Genomic DNA, 17303 nt, shown 5'->3' on the forward strand with positions numbered 1-17303 from the left:
CAGGAGAACCCTTAGCTAACATTATGGCTGGTTCGGAAAACCTCCAAATCCCACCCCTGGCTGGCCCTGCCCGCTCCACCCTGTCCACCCCGACCCGACCCAACCGCTCCCACCCCCAACCCCGCTCGGCCCCTCCCAGGAGTCTCCACGTGGCCCATTTTGGATGCGAGGTAAGTGCAGGGCCCACATGGAGGCTCAGAGAGGGGGCAAAATGGGCCTCCCAGAAGCCCTGGAGGACCTCTAGAGCCTGTGGGAGGCAGTTTTCGCCTCCAAAAATCGGCCCCACACCATGGGGCAGGACGCCGACTAGGCCACACCCACCATGGCCACGCCCACCCAGCAACCGGGCAGAGAACCCATTGCTGAAATTTTTGAAGCCCAACCCTGTTAACTGTCTCCCATTTTGGAGAATACTTTCCTCAGCCCACATTGGAACAAATGTTTGCCTTCTATTGTTTTTTTCTGCTTCTGCAAAGTTCTCTTAATACATAACTGTACAGCCGAGTTTCAACACAGCTAAGGATTTATTACATCAAATAACGAGCTACTCCTTGTATACCGTTCCGCTACTAAGCATCACATATGACTGAAATATGGAATCAGTATTTGCCAAACAGTAAATACTCCAATCAAACTGAGGAAAAAAACAAAACATAACCAAAAAGGCTATCCCATTTTTGCACTGACAAAGGAGCTAGTAAAAATGAACCTTTCTACTAGCTATTTGGCTTTTTTAATGTGTTGTGTAAACATAAGAATGTATTTTCATCTCTCAAGTGGAACAAATAGGACCTCAGAGTTTCAGTAACCATTTCTTTTCTTTTTTTGGCAGAAATCTCAATTCACAGATCAGAAAAGATCAAAGAGCAGAGCAGTGCCAAAGGAGAGAACATCAGGGTTACTTATTACTTTAGGATTGTTTGTTTGTTTCTTTTTCTTTGGTTTGCATTGTTTTTGACCCACAAAAGATGGTATCGCTCCAGGTGTGATTTGGCTTTTCTGATAGGACACAAAAAATGCAGAGTTCCCTTGCTCTCAACATCTCCCAGCCTTTCCTTCTAGCCCACACATAGTCACACACTGCTTTAAAGTATCTAAAGTGCCACTTCCTGCCATAATTTCCTAATTATGAATTATGAATGAGTAATTAGAATTACTAATTCTACCCAATAACCATTTTTCTTTTCTTTTCTTTTTTTTGGCCTCCGTCGCCCTGTCTACCTGATCTTTATGTCCTCGCTATGAACTTTCCTTCTGTGCATTTCCTGTGGGGTTTTTTTTCCCGTCTCTTCTTCCAATCTGTTTTGCCCACTTAGTACTTCTCACCTTATTTCCTGCAAACAACCCACATTGCTTCTCCCAACTTGTCATTAACTTCTCAGATTTCTGTAGCTCTTTCTATCTGACCCCAAAGGACAAAAATGCAGCTTTCTTCCTCATCACAGAGAAGACATGTGACCTTCAAGGTCGCACTCCCTCTAGGGTTGTTTTTTTTAATAAATTGTCTAAAAGACTCTCTCTCTCTCTCTCTCAAAATGCCCTCTGTTGACAAAGAAAAAAAGCTACAGTTTGTTTTTTCTTTTTCGTTTTTTCTATCTTTCCTCCTATCCTTTCTTCTCCCTCCCTTCTTTCCTACCTACCTACCTACTTTCTTCCTTCTTTACTCCTCTTTCCTTACCCTTTCCCTTCGGGAGTGGTTACCGAGCAGCCCCGACTTTACACCATTCCAACTTGTTTAATTCTACCATTATTTCTGTACAATGGCAATCAATCAACTTATAATCTTCCCCTTCCCCCCCCCCAAGACTTCCCAGAACAGAATACAGGGTATTGTAACTAACAAACATAATCTAAAATATAACATAAAACATATTCCATTTCATACCATCACACCATCACACTATCAATTCCCTTCTTTCTTAAACTCAGTTTGTTTTTTAATGTGATTTTACTATCCTTTATTTTATAAAATAAGAGCAAAAAACAGAAATGTTAGATATCGAATAGACTGGTGCGGGAACCAATCAGGAGCCTGTAGTCAGAGCGGGAAAATAAGCACGCGTCAGTGGCTGAAGTCGCGGACAGCTTCCGTTTAAAAAGAGCTGCCACGGCTCAGTTTGGCATTGCTGTTACTGGAGCTGAATAAACTTGTTAACTGGCTGCAAGCGTCCTGTGTCCTTATCTTCACCCATGACGCAATAAGAAACATTTTAAAAATCCAATAATAATTAACCCCTCCCCAAATCCCAATAAATAATTAGAAATATAAAATGTGGCCCCAGCTATTTTAGATTTTGTTTGTATGCATTTTAGAGGGAAGGCCTCCAATGCTAGGCAAAGATCCAGTATGTCTGTCCCAATGGCTGTGATTTTTCAACAGGCAACTGAACTTTCTGGTTTTTCTTTGAAGACATTTTGCTTGGATGAGAAGCAAAATGTCTTCAAAGAAAACCCAGAAAGTTCAGTTGCCTCTTGAAAAAGCACCTTTGGGACAGCCATGACCTGAATGACTGAGAATCTCCATAGACCTCCAGTATGGCTATCAAGTCAACAGAAGTTTTGCTACCTTCTGCCTCAAAGTCCCTAGGGTAAAATAAACAATTTTTGCTTTTTCACAACCTGGTATCTCCAGCTGTGCTGAACTTCTGTTCTTGCAATTCTGGCAGTCACAGTGATTATTAATGCAAACTAGGAATTATGAAAGTTAAAGGCCACCACAGTTGAAGAGCATCTAATTGGAGAACCTGCATGTTCACTAGTCTTTGGGAGAAAGCTCTTTCTGATGCTGAATATGGCACCTTTTTTTAGTGGCTAATAAATCATAATGAAATGCGATTAATTTCTGTCAGGCAATTTCTGCCACGATAGCAATGCAAGAGTTTCTACCTATCCAATTTGATCCAGCAGTTTGGTACAGAGCCAATTAGCCAAAGAGTGTCGACTAGTCAGAGCTAGAAAATTGGCTTTCCCTGCTAAGGGCCCTGCTTGGTGAAATATTCTTCCCTCAGAAGTTAGAATGGTCCCAACCCAGCTGGCTTTTAAAAAGACTTTTAAAATTTAGCTGTGTACCAGAGCCTGGGATTCTGAATATGTTAAGGGTATTTCTTTTCTGGATTGTTTTATTTTTTATTTTTTTAAGAATTATAAGTCAGCTAGAGTCATTTGGCTGAAATGGATTGCTATCGAAAGTAAATGAATGAATGACACTGTGAATCAATGAACGACTGAACAAATGAATACATAATTAAATAAATGCTTTAAAGACTTAACTAACCATAATTTCCCCTCTTACCATCAATTGTCAAATATATTGTCAAGTTTTGGTTGCCACGATGTAAAAAAGATGTTGAGACTCTAGAAAGAGTGCAGAGAAGAGCAACAAAGATGATTAGGGGACTAGAGGCTAAAACATATGAAGAACGGTTGCAGGAACTCGGAATGTCTAGTTTAATGAAAAGAAGGACTGGGGAGACATGATAGCAGTGTTCCAATATCTCAGGGGTTGCCACAAAAAACAGGGAGTCAAATTATTTTCCAAAGCACCTGAGGGTAGAACAAGAAGTAATGGGTGGAAACTAATCAAGGAGAGAAGCAACTTAGAACTAAAGAGAAATTTCCTGACAATTAAAACAATTGATCAGTGGAACAAGTTGCCTGCAGAAGTTGTTAATGATCCAACACTGGAAATTTTTAAGAAAATGTTGGAAAACCATTTGTCTGAAATGGTGTAGGGTTTCCTGCCTGGGCAGGGGGTTGGACTAGAAGACCTCCAAGGTCCCTTCCAACTCTGTTGTTGTTGTTGTTGTTATTATAATATTCAAAGTATATTAGTTTGCTCAAAGACACAATATTCCACAACTTTACTTAGATATTGCACAATATGCTTTAGGAATAGGGCTACACATTGCTTTCTTTTCAGTTTTGAAAAGGTCTTCTGGAGTTTGCGGGGCCGCAAATATGCCATGAGGCTGAAATTTCTTAAGCAGCTATGTCTTTTCCCAAAAGATCCTGGAGAAAGATGCAGTTATGTTAAGAAGTCAAACTTGTAAAAGATTTGGACTCATTCATTCTGAAGCATTTTTTGGAATCAAATACAAAGCATTGCACAGCCGCTCTTATAAATGTGCTACAAGTTCAGCTGGAAGCAGAAATGTTGTAATACATCAAAGCAGTTGGAAGTGAGGATAGACAGTGACACTGCACACATCCAGTTATAAATAATTACTTGTGTATAAAGCCCATTCTTTACAATATTTATGCATATCTCTTCATTCCAATAAAACTTGAACAGAATATAGTTTAGGACAGCAGCACTTTATGTTTTTTTAATGGTGTGATAAACAAGTGGTTCAGTTTTTTCATTACTCAGTCACAGAAAATAGCTGTCTATTTAGGTGCACAAGAAATCATTAAAACAACAATATAAGAGGATATCAAAGTTCTTTATACTGAAACAAGCCTTCCAGAATTGAAAAAAACAAAAATTTGGCAACTGCTTAATTTTTCTCCTGAGCCCTCTTAATTGTCTAAGATGATGCTGGTGAATATTCAATAATCTCAATGGGAATTTCCTGGTGAGTTTCACATGAACAAAATTAGAATTGGATAGGCCACTAATTAATTTATAATAATTTTTCTGGTCGGTTTTTATCTAGACTCTCAGCAATATTCATGGCCATTTGAAACACTATGAAAAGGAATCAATCAGATTGACCCATAATCAGTTTGATAGTTAAAATATATTTAAATAGAATGATATTTTTCTTCATCCCTTGTGAAGATGTAAGGTTAGCTAATTGAACAAGGGCTTGGGAACAGAGCCTCCCAGGAATGCTTTATATCTGCAAGAATCTGATGGCTCCAAGTTGTACTTATATCAAGGGTGAAATCCAGCAGGTTCAGACAGGTTCTTGAGAACTGGTAGCAGAAATTTTGAGCAGTTCAGAGAACCGGTAGCAGCAAATTTGAGTAGTTCAGAGAACCGACAAATACCACTTCTGGCTGGCCCCAGAGTAGGAAGGGATTTTGCAATATCCTTCCCCCAGGAATGGGGAGGGAATGGGGATTTTGCAGTATCCTTCCCCTGCCATGCCCACCAAGCCACACCAAGCCCACCAAGCTACGCCCACAAAACCGGTAGTAAAAAAAATTGGATTTCACCACTGACTTATATGATATCAGTCCTGCAAAGATTACTCTGGATATCCATTTGTTTCTGGGCATAGTGCAGAGAAATGAAGAGTTTTAAAGTTCTGAAGAGTTTTAATCCAAGACTCATCATGGATTACTCCCTCTCATATCAGACTAGTTAGTCATTTCCTATAAATTGCTGGAAAGATCCTTCCGTAGGCTCTACCTGTGTAACAGACCTGTTAGAGACTACAGAAAGAGCTTTTCCAGTAGCCATATTGGATGGAGTTTGGAAGTCTCCATATTGTCTCTGCTGGAATTTTACCAATTTGTTCCTCTGTGGGAAATTATTCTTTCCTACAGCGAAGTAAAAGGAAGATGATATTATCTTTGATCTTTATCTGTTTGTAATTTTAATTATGTATTAGTATAGTTATTAGTTTGTACATGTACATAGGTTTTTGGCTCTGTTTTTCCAAACATTTAAGATGAATTAAATCTGGTAAAATGCACTGGGTAATGTATTGGCATTGGAAGAGTAGCATATCTTTATATAATAGTATTACATATTGATTTATTTGTACACATATATCCTTTTCTACTTTAGTGAACATTCGTGGTAGCTAACAAACTACAGGGGGAAAAATGCCAAGATGTTAAAAACATAAATTAATAATAAGCCTATATGGTACAAAACCCTCACAACAATTAAAGAAATTGCAATAAAACATAAAAAGTAAAGAAAAAAAAAGATAGCAAACATGATGAAGTGAAGCTTCTCGCTCTCCCTCACCGAAGGCACTGAGTTAAGAGCCAGACCTTCTTTTAAACAACAACAAAATTGGGGACATTCAGATCTCAAAGTCTGAAACTCATTCCAGAAGACTGGGGCTGCTACAGAAAAGGTGCTGTTCTGTGACCTGGAGCAATGACATTGTTTAATCAAAGGAACACGCCAACCCTGCAGGATCATATTATCCTGACGGTCCCTCAAGTAATCGGGCCCCTAAAGTCATGTAGATCTTTACAAATAACAATCAATACCTTCAACTGTACCTGGAAGCACACTGGCAACCAGTGCAACTCACAAAGCAGAGGTGTTACACTGACATCTGGAGGCAGGTCCATTGCTGCTTTTGCTGTTGCATACCGGACCAGCTGAAGGTAATTAAAGTAGAAAAATAATCTCAGCCTTAAAAATCTGATGGAAAAAATGTCTCATCTCTAAGCATGGAAAAGGGTGAGCAAAATGTGTTCCTTAGTTTGGAGACTACTATCTTCTCCCACCAGACTGAAAGGCAGGCCTCTGATACATCAATGGAGCTTCAATTAATTAGAGATATTAGAGTTTCATTGTAATGTCAATTATATGGACCAGTGACAAGGCATTGATGAACAAACTGCGTTACAAAACAAAAGCATTGAATTTTTATTTCTAAACACATATCTAAGAAATAGCAACAGACTGCTTTTAGATAGCTTATATCCAGAAATGTGTGTCTCATGAAAGAGAATATGTTTAATAATAATTTAATAATGTTACGCATCATGTAACAGGAGAACAAGGAAAATAGATGGCCATATATCTTTGGCTGTTTCTTTACAATATGTCAAACAATTCTCACGGAACATATCCAGTTCCATGAATAAGAGCTGTGTGGAAATCCTCAAGTCAAGAACAATAAAAGCACTTTGTTTCTGGCAACCATCCATTCCGCTTCCATTAGAGATGCTTGGTCTTGAATGATAAATGGTACCCTGAGAAACAATTAGAATGATTTACAATAGGTGGATATGACAAAGTCTTCAGTTGATTGGGCTTCTCTTCAACGTGGCAAGATGAAGTTAGAGTAATATGCTCCAATTTGGTAGTAAAAGAATTGCAAGTGGTTTAGCACAGATTGACTTAACACTGCAGGCCTATACATGCCTGGTCCTCAGACGTAAAATGGGTTAGCTTCATCAGGGTTTATTTCAGAACAAGGTTAATTCCATCACTAGACAGAATGAGATTGTTCCCAATTTTGGACTCCACAAAAAGATAGCAAATTATGTAATTATTTTAAGACTCGGGAAATGGAAGAGGTGCTTACAGGTAGTCCTCAACTTACAAAGTTCATCTTTGTTCAAAGTCACAACAGCACTGAAAAAAGTGACTTATGACGTGGTGGCTTTTCACATTTACGACCGTTGCAGCATCTCCATGGTCACATGATCAAAATTCAGATGCTTGGCAAGTGGTTTATATTTATGACGCTTGCAGTGTCCTGGGGTCATGTGATCACTTTTGAGACCTTATGACAAGCAAAGTTAATGGGGAATCCAAATTCATTTAACAACCATGTTACTAACTTAACAAATGCATAACAACTGTGGCAAGAAAAGTCGTAAAATTAGCAATATAAATTGCAAATTGGGCTCAATTGTGGTTGTAACTTGAGGACTATCTGGTCATAATTTTTTGTCCCATATGCCAAATTGATGTGACTGGCTTCAAGTATGGGTCTGATATGAAAAGAGGAACAATTACAGCCTTCCTTCAAGCATCAATACTATGGAATAAAACATGGTTCCAAAATAGCTGCACCTGGAACTGATCATACCGTTGACAGCGAACAAAACAATGACTTGTGAGACAAATTGGGTGGGGATAGAATTAGTAGGTAATGTTTGCCTTTTAAGATTGCTGATATGCTGGATCATTGTAATTTCTGACTTCCTGGGCTATTGCGGTAGTACCCATCATTCTTGTGCCTTAAGGGGAAGTAGCAGATTGAATTTCTGTGGTGTTTTTCTTCCTACACACTACAGCTGGTTGACTCTGCTATCACATGTGATATGTAAACCTTCCTCTGGAGGTCCCTGGCAAGTATTACAAGCTTTTGCAACCTGTGTGCACCTGTGTAATGGAACTTTAAAGCCAAAGCTTTTGAGGGAGGGTCTGAGGGTTGGGTTACATGTATTCTAGTGGCTTTTATTTAACCAGATATTGCATATTTTTTCAGCACGAATCTGAAGTATATATACATGTATGTATACATAAAATATGGAACATACACACATATGTGGATGTGTAAATGGTTTAGATGCATGCCTTGTTACTATAATACTTTATAGTGGACTATACATAATTAAAAAAACCCTTGGAGATGTGTTGTTCATGAAAAAGCAGCATTTTATTAAATAGAACAGTTGCTCTCTGAAGCCAAATCCAATCATTTGTTAAATCTCTGGATTAGCAGTTATATTACATACATGAACACACACACACACACACACACACACCTTTGGATCTGAAATGTCTGACCGGAGTGCCAAGTAGAATGCTTCCATGGGTAGAAAGAGGAGAAGATGAACACAGCAGATTCTCTGCAGCCCACACCACTACTTCTTCCATTAGCCCATAATGTCTTCCATCCAGTGGAGGTAATCTTTGATTTACAACCATAGTGAGCCTGGAATTTCCATTCTAAATCATGACGGTTGTAGGCCAAGGTACCAACATGACCAATCCGATTTTACAAGCTTGTTTTGCAATCCAGAAATGGGCACAAAAGGCCGGAAGCTGGCAAAAAACATAAATCACAGTTACATAACTGCAGAACGCTACAACCGATCATAAAAATGAGCTGGTTGCCAAGCATCTGAAAATGCAGTCATGTACCCATGGGGTGTGCCACCATCACAATTCCAGAATGAGGGTCATAAGTACCTTTGGGGAGAGTCCATCATAACTTCAAATGGTTGCTATGTGACTAGTCATTAAGCAAGGACTATTTCTAGAGTTCTGATTTATTGGAATCTATCTGTACCTTTTTCTATTTCTGCTGAATGGATTTTCTTCAAAAGTAACAGTTGTCAATCCTTGCTTTTGTCATACATTTGACAATCTTTTGGCCAGAATATAGCAAAACCAAGGTTCTGCCTCTTCCGTATACACATATAAAATATACAGAACTTAGACTACTAAATACATTTTTCAAATCAAATGCCCTTCCTTTATAACCACTGTCACATCTCCGCCATAGCTTGAACTGTGGCAGGGAAGAGCGGGCAGCTAGGATACTTGATAACATACTTTAGATCACAGGAGAGCTTCATTGGTTATGGCTGCAGATCCTCTTTTTGCTGAGGGCAATTCATCCTGTCCTGGTCAGTATGATGTGATCCTTATAAAATGGCAGCGTATTTAATCTGCCTCAGCCCCGGCACATTATGTGCTTTCTTGTCATCATCACCAAGAGAAAGACAAAGGAAAAGTACCAAGTTGGCCAGGTGCCTTTTCTTGTCTTCGTCTCTAACAACTCTTGTTCCAGATTCTTGCTTACCCAAACTTTTGATCTGAAGAGTCAAATGCTGACCAACAAGTTGCCTGAAAGTGAATTATACAGAGGAGTATACCAGACACAAGTTCTAAGAGGGACTGATATGGGAAGCACAACACATATCTGGTGGAAACCTTGACCCCCTTGCAATGGATATGAGTGAAGACTGAAGAGTTCAGGTCCAACCTGCCTCACTCTTGACTTCTAGAGCAGGGATCTCCAACCTTAGCAACTTTAAGACTTGTGGACTTCAACTCCCAGAATTCCTCAGCCAGCAAAGCTTAAAGTCTTAAAGGTGCCAAAGTTGGAGACCCCTGCTCTAGAGTATCAGTCGGGTCTCATGAATGTTTCCTTACAAACACATCAGACAAATAGTTTCTATGGCCTGCTCAATAGTGGAAATATCAAACTTCCTTTGTCCATGTATGTTGACACCAGCACAATGCTTTCCTCCTCCCTGGTAATGCTGAGTTTCTCTGATTGGCAGCTGACCATATGAACCGTACAAGCACAACAATAAAATATTCAGATTATTTATGTAACTCAAATAATAATGATCTGCATTCTTAAGTGAGTATAACCTTCAGGGAAATCAATCAAGTTTACTTCTAGGGAAGCGTAAGCTGGGTCATGGTCTAGGGCTCATAAAATTGTATTAAAAATAGGAGGATTCTAGTGTAATAATATGGATTTTGAGGAAAGGAAAGAGATCAGCAAGCAGTATTTGTACAGAAAAAAGTCTCAATTTTTGCTTCCTCCTCTTTCATCGGGAAACAATATTTTTGTCTATGTCTACAGCTGGAATTTTGACTGCATATTGTGGATTCCTTTGGAAAACACTGCCTTAGAGTTGGCTTGCCTTTTCATGAAATAATTCACAGGAAGGTAAATGTTGTTTTTACAAAAATGTTATAATCTTTTTGTTTTGTAATTTTTTTAAAAAAAATCCTACCCCTTTTCCCATCCTTGACTGCCCAGTTTCTTTTTCCAAGAGAGGAGAACGAATGAAGCTACAATAAATGTGCAAGAATCCACACAAACACTAAATGGCAGCAAAGAATTCATTTCTTTCTGCATCTTTTCTGCCATTTAGCAATTGTCTACAATAGCAATTCTCAATCTTGACACTTTTAAGTAGTGCGGACTTCAACTCCCAGAATTCCCCAGCCAGCATGACGTCCAGTGGGCATCAAGAAGGCTCCATGAAAAAAATTCCCTTGTATCTATGTTTTATAATAGACGCTTTATTTTATATAAACTCCAATTAATATAAACACCAATAAACTGCACTGGAACTTATATGAGAAATGTCATGCTAAAGCAAAAAGGACTTCTGTTAGTAAGAATCTCCTTTTCATGAAATGCCTGTTCGTACCAATTGATTAGATTTTCAAGTAGTAATCCTAAGTGTCTTACAAATTACACTGTTCTGTGGCATGACCACAAGTATCTGCCTGTCTGCCTACTGGTCGTAATCACTTCATAACAGCCCTACTGGCTTCTGTATGCATACATTTTGCCTGCAAAGCAGTATTTTAATTCACTGAAGTGCAATATCTGGATTTTAATTAAAATGCAAATCACCTTACAAAAGGGTATTTTTAAATGCCAAAGTTCTTAGTTTAGATTTACACCAAGTAAAGCATCACCAAAGGTTTTGCCAGGACTTGAATTGTTTCTAGCGCATGGGTGGATCTGGGCCCAGAACAGCAGAGCCTTCTTGTCAATGACACCCTCTATTTTTAAATCAGCTTAACCGTTAGCATTTGGTAATTACTTTTTGACAAGGGGATATTGCTCTAGTTCAGAATTCTGAGAAAATAAAAGTAAAATCCTAGGAGTCATCCAGTTCTTGGACTCTCGTAAAGCATCCTTTCTTCTTTGCAAGGCTAGGATTTGTTCCAAATCGCCAATATTGCTGCTACAAAGCAATTGCATTTGGGAAAGTATTCTAGAAAGCACACTGATGTTACCAAAAAGATTAATCCGCCACCTTCGACAAGACCTGAGTTTAACTCATAGACTCATCTATTACAAAGTCCTTCCTGTCGAAGACTACTTCAGCTTCAATTGCAACAATACACGAGCACACAATAGATTTAAACTTAATGTGAACTGCTCCAATCTTGATTGCAGAAAATATGACTTCAGTAACAGAGTTGTTAATGCCTGGAATGCACTACCTGACTCTGTGGTCTCTTCCCAAAATCCCCAAAGCTTTAACCAAAGACTATCTACTATTGACCTCACCCCATTCCTAAGAAGTCTGTAAGGGGCGTGCATAAGAGCACCACCGTTCCTGTCCTAATGTTCCCTTTGATTGTATTCAATTCGTATAGTTATTTCATGCTTATGCTTATATATAATGTTATGACAAATAAATAAATAAATAAAAAATAAACTATCACAAAACTCTGAAGTTGGGGTGTTGTTCTTTTGGGAAGGTGTTTAAAAACATTTTAATTTCACTAAGTTTTTCCTCAAATGAAAGCCTTGTATTGTTTTTTCATTCAAGAAACAAGTTGTTTGACTTCACATAAAAGTTCTTTGTCAAACATTTTCCTCTTCCTAATTCAATAAGTATTTTAATAAACACATAACATGCAAATTATAATATTAACAAGAGGCAAACATCTTCATATAGAATACCCTTGCCTACAAAGATATTCTTCACTTGATCCAGCAACATTTCAGAATATTTGCACAAAGGCTTCTATTTGTAAATGAAATTTCAGCTATGTTAATCATTGTTTCAACAGGTACCATAAACCTATGCATATTGATTTATTGATTAAATTCTTTTTTGTCTGCTTCTCAATGGAGCTTCTTATAACGTTATGGTTTCTGAGAATAAATACAATACCTTCTATGAAAGGGGTGTGAAACTCGTGGCCCGCGAGCGCTGGCCATACCCACGCTCGGTTTAGTGAGTGGGGGAAGTTGCAATATATCATGTGACAATACTATGACAACACGAGTTTGACACCCCTGTTCTATGAGGTATGAGGTCAGTAGGAATTGTGGATGACAAAGGGAGCAAGTGACAAAACACTGGTTGAAATGCAAACTCAACCTCTTGTTGAGAGGTTGTGTTCCATTTTGTGATTTTCAGATATTTTCAGATGCAAAAGGTTGAACCTTGCGTAAAGCAACTTCATCATTTGGCTTCATTGTGGTTAGGTACAAATATCTATGTAAGGAATAGCATAACACCTAAAAAAGAAATTGCTAAATGATAGCAAGAGCTAAGTTGTATAGCTTAGTTACTTATATGGTAGTTAGTCCATTAACTGTGCTAGTGTTGTCACCCAAAAACACCATCTAAATAGGGATAAAGACATCAGCTGAATATCCAGCACTGGAACATTCAAGGATAGCTCGAATGCTTTCTGTACACTTAACCTTTTTGAAAGCTGTTAATTGAATGATCTCTCTAGCCATAGATTCCACACATTTCATATAATTATTACACTCACTTAAAACCCCACATGCTCTCCCTCAAGCTATCGAACATTTCCACCTTCTTTCATCTAATAAGACATAATAGCAGTTTACATAACAGCAGCTTTTTTCCACAAAGCAATTTCCAACTCGTCTAAACTAGTCTGACAACATTTCAGTTATCCATTACTATAAGTGTGAAGTGTACCTACATGAAGAAGATTTATGATGAACCTGGTGGGCTATATTTGGTTTGGCCTAACTGTGTTAATGGCCAGTGAGTCATAAAAAGGACGGAAAGGGATTATTGAAGAAAGGAAAGCCTGCAGCATGGGAAAAAAATCATGCAGGATTCTTAACAATAGCCAGGTAAACTGAGCCAAGCATCAGTGGAGAGAGAAAGAGCATTAAGTAAGTAACTAGAATACAGTTCAGTAAGGTCCAAGAATCCATGGTACTTCCAGGGAAGGTGTTTTCAAGCTCTAAGCCAAATCCACAAATCCCATTAGGAGTCTTTGAGTAAGGGATGAGGAATGGAATGCCAAATCCCTTTTGAGTGAAGTTACTTTTTTCTTCTTTCAGAGAAGGGATAAGATTCCCAGGGAACATATTGTTGGGGGTGGGGGGAGAATAGGAAAGAACTCCTATTTTGTCTGTAGAACAATGAGTTAAAAACAATTAATTGTCAAGTGTTACTTGCTTGTGGACAAGAGCTTTGCACAACTGACTGTCGAGGCTTTTCCTGAGCTTGCAGTCACAAAATCAGTAGAAAGATAGTACCATTACCAAGGATAATAATTGGAAGTCTGTAGCACATCTGGAGTAATCATTTTAAAAGCCATCAGAATGTTCAATGTTCTTCCCTTAATAACATATATGTTCCATTCCCAAAAGGTCATTCAACAGAAAATTGAATACTATTCTGAGAACAATGCACGTCTCTCAAGAAGAAGAAAAAACCAGACAATCTGAGAGGCAGGCATCTGCAGTACAGATTGTTAGCTGTACATTTGTAAGATTTTAAAAGGTAATAAGTTTTTGACAACAGTGACTTCTGTGAATCCTTCCTTCTCCTCTTCCTCATTTTGCCTTCCTTTGCAAGAAGTATAATAAACAGATATACTATATTTCTCTTAAATGGTACCTGCACTGCCCCTTATTCTGGGCATTCTCAAACTCTAAAGAGCTTTTCCTAAATCCCTACCAAAGGATTCCCAACTTCTTGGGATCTTTGTACATGAACTTAGCATTTTTCAAAGGTGTCACAGCTATTGTATAAGATTTGCTTGTATTTCTGATCTCTTACAAATAGCAATGATGCAAACCCTATGCCCGCACGTGAATCACAATGAAACAGCAGAACTTGCAGAGTGACATCTCAAGGTACGTTTCCCCACTTTAGCAACCTCATGAATTTGGAACAGATGCCTATGGAATGTGGGATACAGCAAGAAACAGGCAGAGACAAAGCAACTGACGAGATTGAAACAAAAAAGAGAAAGTGGGGATAGAGGTACAGAAACAGATGGTCCTATATGCAAAGGTCAATTGCAAAGACGATTGAAAAGAAAACATATACACAATTGTAGTGGGTGAATCAGAACCAGTGGTAGGATTCAAGTAATTTAACAACAGGTTCTCTGCCCTAATAATTTCTTCCAACAACCACTTTGCCAAACTGCTCAGTAAGTTAACAACCGGTTCTCCCGAAGTGGTGCAAACTGGTTGAATCCCACCACTGATCCATAGTTCTTATGGAGTGCCATAAATTCCAAGAGTAACAGAGACTCTTGGTGATTCATGCTCTTCCACCCAACATCAGCCTATTTCCAATATATGTTTCTCACTACCCAGAATTGTGAGACTTTGCCAGCACAGAAACTGTATTCAAAAAATAACCATTTATAGACCATTTAAAAATTGTAGCCAATTGCATAAAGAATGTTACTGTTATCTAAGTGGTGGAAAAATCAATCCCTGACCCAAAAAAATCAAGAGTTTTCTACCACAAGTATTTTATGGAAGAGGAAAATGATGTTGGTCTCCATGGCTGGTTTCTCCAGGAGCAAATTAAGAGCTAATACTTTTAGGACCATGCAGGAATCTGATAGTGTGATTCATAATGTTCATGGACATGTACATGACACCTGTTGGAATTCCTTAAAACAGGGGGCGGCAAGCCTGGCTCTTTTAAGACTTGTGGACTTCAACTCCCAGAGTTCCTCGCTGAGGAACTCTGGGACTTGAAGTCCACAAGTCTTAAAAGAGCCAAGTTGGCAGACTCCTGCCTTAAAAGAATCCCAGATACAATGATACCTGATTTAAAGACCTCTGATCCCTGTATCCCTAAAAGATTGCATCAAAGGTTTAATGAGTTGCTTAAGAATAGCCTAGTGGGCATGTAGCCCATTTTTAGAAAGACTGCTCTATTCAATGCAGGCGGTATGGGCATGGTATGGATACTGTCAATCTGATGGGAAAAAATGGCTTCTTAAGGATTCCAGATACAAATTCCTGTTCAGTGGATTTCTCTACATATTTGTTCACTTAACCATCAGGTTGTACAGGCCTTTCATGGGTTATTATATATATGCTGCAGGTCAATGCCCAACCCTTGTAATGCTGTCTATAAAACAGGGTTACAGGCAACAATAGAAAGCATCCTATATCTCCTTCAGAGATCTGCAATGCTAAGAAAGAAGGATTTTTCAAGTCAGGCCTGTAATGCTAGTTAATTAGTTAGCCATTATCTACAATCCAAACCTCACATCCTATTACTGGTTGCAACAAAGAAGGATGAGCATACTTGTAACTTTACCCAAATAGAATTGCAGTGACTTCTGTGACAAAACTTACGGACTCCGCATTTCAAATATTTAGCAAGAAGATCAGGTCTAAGAAGTCACCATTTCATGTCCACTCTAGAAAGAAAATGTACTCAATATAACCAGTTAATTATATCAACTAGTTTTTCCTACCAGCTCTTCATATTCAGTGCTTCAAGTGCAACTGGGTTTATCATGCCCAATACCTGGCCCTTACATAGTTGCACTGACCAAGAAGGCATACTTTGTCCTATGTCATATACCAACAATTATGGAAATTGTGCGCTATTATGGAAAGTGTGTGCTATTTCAGCAATCGATTTAGTATACACTAAAAAAAATAAGCAAAGCCAGACAGTTGTGGTTTACAGTAACTGCCTTTATTACTTGATGGCTTATGCTTATCTCCTTACAGTTACATACAATGCTTCAAGAAATGTCAAGTTAAGCCATTTTTTGCTTTTTGAAACAGAGAGGAAGAAGACAGGGCAAAAGTAACATGAGATCAAAACAGGAAGAATTTATGAACATAATTGAAATAAGATGAATAATATAGAAAAGAAGGGATTATTCCATATAGACATCAGTCTTGATCTCTTCTAGGGGACAATGAAACCAAAAGTATTTAAGGCCATTGATTTTAACAGAGAAAGGTGTATTTGTAATTAGGAGAATAGGATAGTCACAGATACTGTTCTATATAGCTTAAAAAGTATATTTTTCACCTGAAATACATCACATAATTTGATGGCTATGTTACTATTGTAAAATCCATTTCCCATACCCAAAAGATAAAATAGATCTCAGGGGTTGCCACAAAGAAGAGGGAGTCAAACTATTCTCCAAAGCACCTGTGGGCAGGACAAGAAGCAATGGGTGGAAACTGATCAAGGAGAGAAGCACCTTAGAACTAAGAAAAATTTCCTGACAGTTAGAACAATTAATCAGTGGAACAACTTGCCTCCAGAAGTTGTAAATCCTCCAACACTGGAATTTTTTAAGAAGATGTTGGATAACTATTTGTCTGAAGTGGTGTAGAGTTTCCTGCCTAAGCAGGGAGTTGGACTAGAAGACCTCCAAGGTCCCTTCCAACTCTGTTATTCTATTCTAGATCGCATGTATTTTGGAAATACTTAAATTTGAAGTATTTTAAATAAATATGAAGGTTTATGTCCTACTTTATGGTGTATAAAGTAGTATTAGTCTTTTTCAAATTTCTGTGTGAAGAAAACATTAATGAGAATTAAAATTATAGTTTTTCCCCTTCATAGGCCAAACCTGTACACTGGTAATCTTGCCAATAAAGGCAGACAAAATAAATCAAGCTGAGGTTTGTTTGTTTTTTACAATCATAAATCATTGCATGAATCAATGGAGCAAGGAAAAAGAAATACAATTTCTGCCTGAAATAAAAATTTCGAAATTTCTCTTTCACTCACTGTTTGCTTCTTCTTATACCTTTCCTTCCTTTTCTGGAGTGGAAGAAGAGCATATTATTTAAGTAGTACATTATTATCAGCCTACAACCTTATTTGGAATATTCTGTCTTCTTCAAACTCTATTTGGAAAAATTTTCAGATTG

General features: G+C 38.2%; 1 protein-coding gene across 7 annotated transcripts in view; it reads right to left on the reverse strand.

The window, feature by feature from the left end:
- ESR1 (estrogen receptor 1) overlaps window positions 1-17303 on the reverse strand; it is a 250072-nt gene that overhangs the window by 165600 nt on the left and 67169 nt on the right. The window lies entirely within an intron of this gene.

The sequence above is a fragment of the Ahaetulla prasina genome, chromosome 1 (genome assembly GCF_028640845.1).
Source record: "Ahaetulla prasina isolate Xishuangbanna chromosome 1, ASM2864084v1, whole genome shotgun sequence".
NCBI classification, from domain to species: domain Eukaryota; kingdom Metazoa; phylum Chordata; class Lepidosauria; order Squamata; family Colubridae; genus Ahaetulla; species Ahaetulla prasina.